We start from the raw sequence: 13,593 nt of genomic DNA, 5'->3' as shown, positions 1-13,593 counted from the left end.
TAACCTAGATCTTGTGTGGAGCATATCAGTGAATCTTAATTGCATTTAAAAGAACTAATCTCAAAGGCATGAGATGAGAAACCTTGAACATATTATCATGATAAGTTTAAGATGAATTCCTTACTTTAAATTCAATTTTATCAGCTTTGAATTAATATTATAGAAGGAAAGATTTGGCACTCAGGAAGACCAGTCAATGTTTGAATTTTGAACTCTCGGATAGTTTTCTGTATGACGGTAGAAGAGGATATTTCCAATGATACTGTTTGTCTTTGGGAAAAATGTTACATTTTATGCACATGTTTAATTATGAGTGACACAAATCATATGCTTTTCTTCTGTCCTTATAAAGTGTATGTTAAAAACATGATAATTGTCATGAATTACATTTTTTGAAGTAAGTCTACAGAAAATTAATTTAAGGATGAGAACTCATCAAATATTATTTAAAAGAAATAAATTACATATTGACAGAAAATTTGAATTGGAAAAATTGCAATATTTTGGAAATCCTGACACTTTCAAAGTTACAGTCTTAAAATATCAATTAATTTTTACTAAATATCAATATGGGATGCATGCAATGTTTATATATATTTATGTTCACATCATAAAATAACTAAAACAATTAATGACTAAGTTGTGATAATAAATGACTCTATCATCTCACATATTTATCATTTTTGTGAAGAAATATGTTCAGAGAAATGAATGGAAAAGTGATCTTTCTCAAGTGTCCACATGCTCAGTTACCAAGAAGAATAATATTTACTGATAAATTTTACACATATGAGGCAAAAAAATAATTCCTTGCTGATTTTAAAATTGATAAATGAATTTATTTCAAATAAATCTGGAATTTAAAGCAGCCAACAACCCCGTGTCATTTTATATCATATAAATTACAAATCATATCACATCATGACCACATCACTTCTTCTGTATCTCATTCCATTGTTGGCATGGCTATGGTAAAATCTTTTGGGATAACCAAATTAAGGTCCTTGTTTACTAGTGTGCCCTTACATTGTTTTAAAGCCCACGTAAATAAACATGTAATCTTTCCTTCTCTGGGGTATCTTCTCCATCCTTCTGTCTCTTTGGATTATCCTGATCCTTTTCCTTCCTTTCATTTTACCTGGCCTCTCCATCAATCTCCTGATGTCGCCTAGCTCAGCTCCAGTTTCCTATAGCAAAGATGGTGATTTTTCTACATAGCAAATATGGTCATTAACTAGCTTAAAAATAGTCAAAAAGGCACCATGTTTCCAGTCCCATAAAGCAAGGTCAATCTCTTGTAAATGACTCTGCTACGCTGGACACGATGTTTTCCTTTTTTGTTTGGTTTTATTGACTCTTGTCATGGTTTATGTCTAGGTGCCCCCCACAAAGCCTCATGCAGTTACTGGAGCCACTTCTAGAGCTTGTGATTAATTCATGATCCAAGTCTGGAATTATGGGTCTGAGTACTGCTGGGATGATGGGTGTGAGAGCTACTCCTGCCCTTGGACAGATAGCCTGAAGGCAATACAAGGAAAACAGAGGCTTGCCCCTGCCCCTCTTAGCCATGCTCCTTCTTTTTGTCTTTGCTCTTGGCTGTTTTCTGCTGCCATGAGCTGCTGCCCTCTGCCATGTGACACTCGTCCTTGGAGCTGGCGGAGTGCGGTCTCAAACCTCCCGAAACTGTGAGCTAAATAAACCTTTCCATCCTCAACTTTAAATGTTGAGAATTGTGTCACAGAAATAAGAGAAAACTAACCGAGGCAAGTCTCTTCTTTTAAAAATGACAATACTAATTTTGAAAACTATGTTTGTGTTTTTGTTTCCACAATTGACTTAAATTCCTGTCTTTTTCTAGTCCTTCTCTATGCCTTTTATCCTTACTGATTCTTTATACTTTTTATTTCAGTTCATGGAAGGCTTGTGCCCACTTTCACACCAGAGAGCCTCTCTCGCCTTTTAATGCCCACATTTCTGTTCTGTTGTCCCATATCTAAACATTTGTCATATCTCTCTTTTACATTTTCTCCATAGGGATAGCTTCTTTTGCTCAGTTAGGATGGATGAACTTGTGGTAATTACACGGCACACTTGAGTGCTTATCAAGATCCTCACCAGATTTTGTGCAACAGTCAATTGTTCTTTCCAAATTATTAAATGCACCAGGAAAAGATGAATACAAACTTTAAAGCACGCAATATATATTTCTTAAAAGCCAAATAATTTCTCTTTGATTAGTAATTTTCCAGATAAACACAGATTTATCCATTATTATTAAATTATCAAATGATATGTAAAATTAAACTTTTCTTTTTAACTTAAATTGCATCCTAGAAATCTCTGTACATTGCTTTGTTACAAAATGTTACTTTGATGATTACAATAATTTCAAAATACATAAAATAAAGAATTTTTACATATGTTTTTATATTATCTTTATATTCTAAGACAAGGGAAGGAAGTAAAACATCTTAAATTGGGGATACATAAGAGGAAATGATAGATGGGTAGAGAATTATGTATATGAATCTATATTATTTTGGAAAATATTATAGGATCAACTATAATGTTTGCTTTGTTATCTCATTAGCCTCATTAATGTTGAATGGAATCAGCTGCAGTCATTAAAAATAAATGATACAATTAAATACACATTTTGCTTAAAAGTATATAATTTTATTTTATAAATAAAATATTACCAAAAATATAATTGAAACATTGATGTTAGCCAAGTGTGGTGGTGCACACCTCTAGTCCCAGCATTCACGAAGCTGAGGCAGAAAGATCACTGTGGGTTTGATACTAGCCTGGGCTACAAAGTGAGTTCAAGGTCAGCCTGAACTGAATAATGACACCCAGTCTCAAAAACATCAAATAAATAAACAAATAAACATTGCTATTACAAAAAACTTGGTTTAATATTGTATAACCCACTCATGTAATTCTCAATTAAGTATTTTGTATACTTTTAAGTATTAAATATCACATTTTATAATTAGTTCAAAAATATAACACATATTAAAAGTTTTTATTATTTTAGCCAACATTTTACAAACTTATTTAACTGATATAAAAATGAAGATGTTGTAAATACTTACAGGGTATCACATAATGTTTGAAATATGTATATGCTATGTTATGCTTAAATCGGGTTAACATATTTGTCCTTCCCTTAGAAAACTTCCTTTCACCTTCTGAAAGTTATCATTCTCTGTACTCAGCCTACACTACAGCACAACACAAGTTTCTTTCTCCTAAAAATTCATCCTCTCCCTACACTCTTCAACCCCACTAATCTGCTTAATACAGCTATCTTTTGAACAACATCTTCATGTTAAAATAGGAATCTCCTAGTAGCTATTTCTGGTTCCTTCAAGAAAAAAATACATATTTATTACAGTACTGAAATCTATGTTCTATAGTCATCTTTAAAAAATTTGGAATTTATGGGCTGGAGAGATGGCTCAGTGGTCTAAGGCACCTACTTAGAACAAGCTTGGCAAAGCATCAGGGACCACGGTTCAATTCCCCAGCACCACATGCCAGCCAGCCCCGCCCCCTGGTGGGCTGAGCTGGCCACACACACACACACCACATACTCTCTCTCTCTCTCTCTCTCTCTCTCTCTCTCTCTCAAATAAATAAAAATAAAAAATAAAAAATAAAAAAAAATTTGGAATTTATAAAATTCATGGTATTCTATGTGATCAATAAATTAATAAAGGTGAGACATTGAGTCTCGATGAAGCCTCTAACTTTCCCTTTAAGGAAATAACTTGTTTCTGCTTTAAATAAACAAACAAAAATGCCTAGAAAGCATAGCATAGCTTAGAAAACTTTGTGAAATGCTGTTATTCTTAAAGTGTATGATTTTTAGATATTCCTCCTCAGATTTCTAGAAATTTCAAAAAATTAAACCAGTACATTCAGAATATGTTAAAAATTTACTTATGTATCTGATATGGATTGGGCCGTAAAGTGTTCAGCTATTTGGTTAAATATTATCCCAGATATGTTTTTGAAAGTGTTTCTGACTGCGAAAATTTTTTTAATTAGTAGGCTGAAAAAGTGAAATGCTCTTTTTGACCTGGGTACGTCTCATTGAATTCTCTCACCGTAGAAGATTCTTTCAAAGTGTTGGAGCTAAAGGTTTTTTTTATCCTCGGTATATAACTATTCTTCTGAGAAACAATCCTAGTCCTTGGCCTGCTATTGAGCTGGACAGATGGAACGCCTAAGGGCTCTTTATTACATGGCTCAAGCTTTTCTTCGCCTTCTAATGAGTACTTTATGATGCATAAATCCATAAATTTTCCAGGCACAGCAACACTGCAGATCCTGATAAGTAAGCTAAATGAAGAAGGAATAAAACGGGATAATGTTTTCACTCCTGTTATTCTGTATTCCCTTCTTCAGACTAGACTATGGTTTCCTTAAGAGTTCCCTACACTACATTAATGGGGAAAACAAAGGGCCAGGTTTTTGCTTTTTAGCTGGTTCTATACAACAATGCACTTTGTGGTTTACTTGCGTGGCAAGGTCAGATGTGCAGTTACATGCCAGTGCCTGGGCTGTGGTAAGATCAGTGTCTTAGAGGGAATGTGACTGAAAAATCACTGGCAAAAAAATTCATGGTACAGAAATGTTGATAGATTTCTCCAAAGAAAAAGAAAAGAGATGCGAGGATATATATTTTTCATGTCGATGGTAAGCGATGACTTTAGAAAATGTGAATTTTAATGCTCAAATGGATCGAATGATCCATAATGATAACTGCCCGGTCTCTCTCACCATCACCTCCTGGGATCATGATTAAACAGAAAATCCATCCTGGTAGGCAAACAGGTTCTATCTAGGTCAGCAGCATAAACTTCCATCCTCTTAGCCTGAGTGGCTACAGTCACTGCCGGGAAGTCCAGTTTGGCAGCAAAGAAACCAATTCTGAGCTCTTACATTTTGTCACCCCCTGGGGTGATTGGTGAGTGAAACAAGAAGTTGCAGTAAACTGCCCGTATCATAGAATGGGCAAGGTATTGGCCTAACAAGAATAAGCACTTGAGATACAAATTTGCCTTCCTTGAACACAGTGGTTTGATTAACAAATTTGTATTTGAACCTTGCCTATACAAATTGCTGCTGAGCAATAAACTCATTGCTCAAAGGCAAAACTAGTGCAATGTTCCCATGCTCGTAAAATTCACTGATCTTGTCATGTTCTGTAGCTCAGCAGCCCAGGTCCTTCAAAAATAAAGATTTATATCATTTTATCAGGTAAATCGGCAAGATTCATTTACATTTTTGGTGAACAAAATGAAAATAGTGAAGGTTACTGGAAGAGAGTTATTATAAAAATTATTCATAACATGAACTCTTCTAGAAATAGGTAAATAATTTTTATGATTATGGTCTTGTTACTTTGTCTTGAATGTATTTGTGTGTTTGTGTATATATTCCACATATACTTGTTTTTTACTCTCTTATTTTTATTGTGTTAATACAAATTCCAAATACTAAATTTTAGCCAGTTTTATCCAAGGTAATTGCGAAGGTATACGAATAGGATCACATTATACTCAAATTGATGAAAACATAATATTTAAATAAAGTCTTCATCTTTACTATGAGACCAAGCTGTGTAGTGAGACCCTGTACCAAATACATAAAGTGGAAAAAATAAAATAAGTAAAGATATAGTAACCATTTCTACACTTTTAATTGAATTTAGTTTTTAGAATAGTTAGGTATAGGGAAAATTGTGTAGAAGGTAAGGTATATTATTTTCCCGTATAATTCCTTGCCATACACATAACATCTTCCACAATCAATATCCCTCAATGAAGTTATACATTTGATTCAATCAACTGTTCTATAATGACACATGACTTTATCCTGAGTCCATAGTTTAAGTTAAGATTCACTGTCAATAGCATACATTACTGATCTGGAGGAGTCTATGATTGCAATCTATTAGTAAATTGCTAACAGACTTCACTGTCATTAAAACTTTCACTTCAAGAAACACTGAAGTGTTTAGGCATAACAGCAATAATCTTAGCTCACAAACTTGACATACAGAAAGAGACAAGTCATGGGCAGGTGTGCTTGTCTCCAAAAGCACATTGAGCCTGGACAGGTGGAAGATGCATGAACAACTATGGATCAGCAGCGCTAGATTGACAAAAGCTCCTGGCTTGGGTAAGTACAAACTCAGAGTAGATTTACTTTGAAAATGACTGATTTTACATGGCCTTATAGATAATCATTACTATACCTGTTGTATTTAATGAGCTAATGTTGATTCGTAATAACCAAAATCTTTGATTTTTTTCCTCTTTCCTCTGTTTTAATTTTTTTTCAATTTTCATTCATTTAAAAGAGAAAAAAGACAAAATAGCAAAGAAACAGTTTTAAAACAGGTTAGTAGGATGTTTACAGTAATTAATACATTGCACGTTGCTGTCTTCATAGTAGTTATTTAGAGGACAAGATGCAGATATGATATCTTGTCTAAACAATATTAGTATAAACTTTTATTCTCAGTGAACTAAGAGAAAGTATCTGTGTATCTATCCTAACTTTCTGTGTATATTTTTTCCTTCCCTTTTTTTCCACAACAAAAATGTCCTTTATTTACAGTATTAGGAAGTTAGTAACACATGACACTAGGTTGCTGAGCAGCTCATAGCCAACCTTAACCAGACAGGATGTTCATCTCAGGAGCGAGGTAGTTTGTTTGCTTTAGGTGCTGGGCCAAGTCCCACTTACATATATTTGAACGATTTCCTAGCTTTGTGGCTCCCAACATATCCCCCTTTTCATTTTGTTTTTTCAGAGTTGGGTGTTCCACTGCAGTTAGAGAAGCTGTATTTGGAGAAGTCTGGTAAGGACCTTTTCATACTTGAAACAAGTCTAAAGATTGTAGGTACCTGAATTCAGCAAAATAACCCAACATAGTCCAATATCCCAAAATAGTATTGAGTTATCAACACAACTGGTGAATGTCCGAAGTTGTTGACTTGAGCCATTTACAGCTCAGCATATTAATACAGCTTTACTTTTTATACCTCGTGGTTATACTTTTATGCTGGATGGTTAAGACAAAGTTAAATCACAACCTATATAACTAAAAATGGAACTTTTGTATCAGACAAGATCAGTAAAATCCCCTCAGGATTTACTCTGTAAACATGTACAGCACCTTGCATATCTTTTGTCAGTGTCACCCATCTGGATGAGTCATGGCCATTGCCTGACCAATTTGCTCTCTGTGAAAGCCTGAGAGATTTTTTCTCTCTAGGTGACTCTCCTTTTTAAAATGTGCAATTGCTTTATCCATATTCTATAGGGATTTAAATTTTAGAATGCTGATGGATGCTGGAAAATAGCAGTTCCATGTTATGTCTAAGGCATTTGATATTTAGAGAGATAGTGATTTTAAGTTCAACTGCCTCTGTTACAGGGTAATAACATCATTGAGAATGTCTTCTGGATTTTTAACAGCTAAAGTTTGCAGACTAAAAATTAGATAAGTAGAGGGGCTATGAGGATAGCCAATATTTTGGCCTTAGCACTTCAAGGGTAGTGAGGACTCAGGACATAAGAGAAACTGTGCTGTGGCATCCTATCAGTGTTGTCCCAGATTTTCGGATCAAGAAGATTATGGGGCCACAGAGGAAAGTGATCAAAGTCTTTGTTTCATTTTGAGCATTTCTTTATTTTTATGGAATGTCCTTTATGTATTCTTGATTGAATTCATTCTTCATAGCTCACTGGGCTCTGATGAACAGTGATGTGTTTTAAAATTTTGTATGATTTTAATTATCTCAAAAATTTTGAGAACATGTCAGGTGTTTCATACTGTATCCCACTATACCTACGAGGCTGATATTTTCAAGATTATTCTGAGGTTATATATTTTAGGAAGAACAATTACTCTGGTAAATTGTCATTTTCACCATGTCTTATTAAGAGTGTTAACATCAACTTGATACATAACTGCTTATGTTAACTGGACTTATCATCTAGCTCAGAGTGGGCTTTTGTCCACTGATTTCCATACAAAATTCCTTTAGATTCTCCCTTTATGTACTATGTTTAACTAACTAAATGTCACCATTTGCTGTCAACACTTAATGAGTGGGCAATTGTGTTCCATTTATTTGAGGGCGTACTATGTATACAAATTATGAGAGACTGCTCAATATGGGAATGTGTTTATTTTGTTCAATTTATTATGTTAATTTTCATTGACAGTGTGCAATCATGAATTTTTATTTTGTGATTTCAGTTATAATTTTATTTTCATTTATTATTTGGTACAGGGCCTCACTACGCAGTTTGGACTCATAGTTATCTTCTTGTTTGCAGCCTCCCCAGTGCTGTGATTACAGGCATGTGCCACCATGTCCAGACTCATTTACCAGCTCAGCATGCCTCAGGAGAGGGGCTGATGCTCCATGTGGGACTGGGGACTGAACACTGCTCAGTGCACTTGCCAAAGCAGGTACTTAGTCTGCTGAGTTATTTCACTGGCCCTTTGAGTTATGATTTTGAAGTTTATCACTTTTTTATTTTCTCTGATTACCCCATCTTTGTCCATGAGGATCCCTTTTTCAGACCTTGTGTGTCCTTGACATATAACATCACAGTGTGTGTGTGTGTGTGAATTTACAACTTTCAAACAGTATAAGACAGTCTTTATTATCTTATGCTTTTCATTCCTTAGTGACAAAATCAGCCATTTCTTCAAAAGAATTGGATATACTTTTTCTGCACAGGAAAATGACAGTAGAGAACAAGTTTTGAGTCCTAGTGTATATATATATATATATATATATATATATATATATCTGCTCTTAATTTAAATATAAATTCATTCTTATGTAAAGTTACTTGCTTTACAAACTAAATTTAATAATGTGTCAAAAATAAAATTATTAAACTATCTTGAGAATTCTATGAACCAAATCCATCCCAATTTGTATAGAACACAACACCCATCATTTGCGGATGTTCTTTTCAAGTACCTAAATATAGAGAATTTACTAGATTATACTACATGCTGCCTTAGGTTTTTATTGACAAAAATCTGTCCTACAGCCTTATTTATAGATAACCTATATGGTATCTGTCTTTCAAAACTTGATATATAGAAACATTAGTAGGGCTGGGCATATAGCTCAATTGCACAAAAGCCTGCTTGGCAAGGACAAGTAGCTGAGTTCAATTCCCAATGCAAAAATAAATAAAATAAAGAATCATGAGGATAACCATAAGTTAAATAAAGATTTCATTTATTACAAGTTGAAAATCTGAAACTATAATTAGTATAGGCTGAAATGTGACAGTGTGCCACAGGCAATTTTGAACAACACGGTAGAAGAATTTATGCTAATACATATCTAAAGTTAATTAATTACACTAGTAGTGATCTAATGTGAATTTCTTCATCAATGCAGCTTTTGTCAGACTAGAAATGTGATAATATAGCAAATGAGAATTTCTCATTTACTAAAAAAATGTGATGTTTTGCCAAAAAAAAAAAAAAAAAATAGTGACAACTGAGACATGCTAATTTTCATATGAAAGAAAATTCCACATGGAGTTTGATATCTCTCATCATGTAATAACTAAATTCAAAATTGTTTAATGATCTAAATATTAAAACTGAAGCACTTAACTTGCTGAACGATAAGACAGGCAAAACTCTGAAAGTCATAGACATAAGCAAAGACTTCCTGAACAGAATACCATTTATATAAGAAATAACATGAAATAATTTTATATCAAATTAAAAAGTTGCTGTAAGGGGCTGGAGAGATGGCTCAGTGGTCTAAAGCACCTACTTAGAACAAGCTTAGCAAAAGCATCAGGGACCGCGGTTCAATCCCCCAGCACCACATGCCAGCCAGCCCTGCCCCCTGGTGGGCTGAGCTGGCCTCTCTCTCTCTCTCTCTCTCTCTCTCTCTCTCTCTCTCTCTCTCTCTCTCTCTCTCTCTCTCTAATAAATAAATAAATAAAATTAAAAAAAAATAAAAATAAAAAGTTGCTGTAAAACAAAGAAAGAGCCAATATGCATAATTGAAAAAAATTAATTGTCCCTTATAGCTCAATCAGATAATTAACATCAAAAATATAAAAAGAACTCTAAACAATTAGACACCCTCAGAATATAAGCCGTTATTCAAAATGAGCAATTATAAATTATCAATGTATAAATGTCCAATAGATACATGAAAAAATGTTCAGTATCACTGGGAATTAGATAAGTACAAATTAAAATACCACAGAGTTTTCATCTTACTCCAAAAAGTATGGGTCTCATCCTCAAACAAATGTTGGTGACACTACAAGGCAAAAGAAATCTCCTACATTATTAGTAAGATTGTGAAGCAGTTCAACTACTATGTAAATCACTGTGAACTTTTCTCAAAAAGCTTAAAAGTTACATTTCACCTGGTTATTTCCTTCAAGTTATGTTTCCATGAGGCAGTTAAAACATCCCATTTCCATGTCCAAAGAAGTACAACTCATTTTAACTAAATCATTGAAACAGCTCTACATGTCTATCACAGATGGAGAAAAAACTGCGATATTTATGCACATTTATACATGGAGTACTACTGTGTTTAAAGAAAAATAGCTGAGTCTTAGGAGCATAGATTCACCACAATACCCTCATGTTAAGTGAAACAAATCAGAAACACAAGCTCAATTATTTCATGGTTCCTTCTATCCAACAAATCTTCTAAATCATAAGCAAATTAAAGTATAAAATAGAAAATAAGGAAAAGTGAAGGAGACTATTTTTTAATAGAAAGGGGACTAAGAGATATAAGGTGGATGAGGGAAGAGGGTACAAACAGAATTAAAATGTGTAGTGCTAACATAACAAATATTTGCATTAGGTAGAGTAAAGATGCTCTAATTAGATAAAACAAAACAAGCAAAATCCAGAACAAAACCATAGGTTAACTATCAATTGTATTTAGGAAAAAATGTCAGCAAAATATTTTCAAAAAGATATCATAATTTGACTAAGAAGGACTTTGATATCAATAATTTTAGATTATGAAACTCCATCTATAATTCATTATGAAAAGTTTGATTCATTTGTAATATAGAGCTCACTCAGTGTGTGACCGGGTGGCTGAATGTTGCACAGAGCAGCTCTGTGAGCCATGGAGTGGGCAGATTTGGCACTGAGCTGCTTAGTGTGTGACTCAACAGGCAAAATTTGGTGGCATTTTCCTGGGAGGAGGGCCTGTGGCCTGTGGCTGGGCCAGGTGAGATGATGCATACTGCTACACCCAGTGGGGCTCACACTCAAGCCCACACCTCCAGCAAGATCCTTCTGGCATAGAGGCAACAGGAGGTAACTTAGATGAACTAGTCTGCCTTGAAGACACCAAGACAGATAACATTGCCCAGCAGAAGACCAATATCACACTCTCAATACAGAAAGCAAAATCTAGGGGCACAACAAAACAAGAAAATCTAACACAAAGAGATACCTAAAGAGCAGACTCTCTAATTTAGGTGATTCAGCTACCTATAATCAAAATATAACAAAAATGTAGTACAGAAATCAAAATAAAGAACACTCCCTGAAATAAAAAAGACAAAAGTAGGAAGCAAAATGCAGTATCAGGCTCTGAGCCCACCCTGAACTAGTCCAGGAGACACTAGCATAAAAGAAAATGGAAGTCACACACCAACATTTCTGAAATAATAGCAAGTGAAGTAAGGAAGCAAATGAAGGGTTTAGAGGAAATCAGATCAGAAATAATCTCTGATGGGGAAAATGATAACTATAATTAAAGAATTACTAAGTGTTTCTAAAGAAGACACTGATGAAAAATACAGAGAAGAATCGAAAAATTATGGTGACCTTGAATGAGCAGTATAGGAAAAAAATAGAATATATGAAGCAGATTCAAAGAGGCATATGGGAAATTAAAAATTCCATTGAAAGTTGACAAAACCATTTGCATGGAAGTGAAAATAGACTTTGAGTTTTCAATGACACCTAGAAAAAAGGTAAGGGAAATTCTCTTATAAACAATAAGGACCCAGGAAATAATTCAAGATGATACAAAAGCAAACAATGTAAGACTAATAAGCATCAATGAGAAAGAAAGAGTCAGCACAAAAGATAATAAATGAATATGGAAATAGCAGAAAACATCCCAAATATGGAGAAACAAACTGACATTCAGATAAATGAGGCATATAGAACTCCAAATAACATCAACACAATTAAATGTAATGCAGACATATAATAATCAAGATCTGGGTAATTGAGCACAAGAACAACACATGAAAAACAGCTAGAGAAAAGAACAACATTTAAAGGACAACTCATCAGAATAAAAGCAGATTTCTTTTCACAAACAATTAAGTCAAGAAGAGCATGGAGCAAAGCATTTCATCCTACAATAAAACAAATTCCAACTGAGGCTGATAACTGATAACCCTGCATAACTCTTTTTCAGATAAGGAAAAAGTAAAATACTTCCATGACAAAGAAAAACTAAGAAATTTAAGCCTACCAAATCTATCCTATGCAGAAAACTGAAAGACATTCTATGAAGGGATCAAAATGACCACACCTGCAAGAATGACAACACAATGAACCCATCAGCCAGCGCAAACATTTAAACACAGAAAGAAAGTAAGAACCAACACCCAGAAAATAACATGACAAGCATAAGCCAATATATATCAATAAATGGACTCAATTCACCAATTAAAATGAATAGATTAGCAGAGTGGATCAAGCATTAAAATTCAACAATATGCTATATACAAGAAACACATTTAATCCTAAGAGAAATTCATAGGCTAAAGGTCAAAGGATGGAAAAACTATATTACATGCACCAGGACCTCAGGAAAAAAAAAAGTTGGGGAAGCTATCCTGTACACAGACAATCTGAAATTCAAAGCAAGAATGATCAATTGAGATAAAGAAGGTCACTACATACTGGTTAGGAAAAAATTCAATAGAAAGAGATGACAGTCATACTTATGTATGCACCAAATATGGGAACATCCAACTATATAAGACAAATATTAATGGACATGAAAATCTAATAACTGCTAAAACAATATTACCAGGGGAACTTAGCAACCACTTATTTCAAAAAGATATGTCAAGTAGACAAAAAAATTAGCAAGGAGGTAGCAGAACAGAACCAAACATTTAAACAAATGGACTTCGTTGACATATATAGAGTGTTCATCTGAATACACATTCTTGTCAGTTAAATATTGGATGTTCTGCAGAATAGACCACATACTAGTCTGTATATTGTACTTAAGAAAATGCAAGAAAATAAGGGCTGTCCAAATACCTCAGCAGATTAAAGTGCCTGCAAGCAGGCGCAGGGGCTGGGGTTTGATCCCTGGGCCTGCCTTGCTGGCCCTGCCGCTAGGGTGCGCTGAGATGGGAATTGGTACTGGGCGTGGTGGTATGTGCCAGTAATTCCAGCTCTTGGGAGGCTACAAACAGGTGGATCCCTATAAGTCCGATCTAGCAGTGAGAGCCTGAACACCCTTTAGACTGTTTCCTAAAAATACACACACACACACA

The 13,593-nt window shown here is 34.3% G+C and overlaps 1 protein-coding gene across 2 annotated transcripts in view; it reads right to left on the bottom strand.

Moving 5' to 3' along the window:
* Nucleotides 1-13,593, bottom strand: part of Cdh9 (cadherin 9) — a 118,608-nt gene that overhangs the window by 40,463 nt on the left and 64,552 nt on the right. The window lies entirely within an intron of this gene.

This window comes from Octodon degus, unplaced genomic scaffold (genome assembly GCF_000260255.1).
Source record: "Octodon degus isolate 3935 unplaced genomic scaffold, OctDeg1.0 scaffold00149, whole genome shotgun sequence".
NCBI classification, from domain to species: domain Eukaryota; kingdom Metazoa; phylum Chordata; class Mammalia; order Rodentia; family Octodontidae; genus Octodon; species Octodon degus.
Note: the sequence above shows the minus strand (reverse complement) of the source record. Positions and strands in the feature narration are given on the sequence as shown.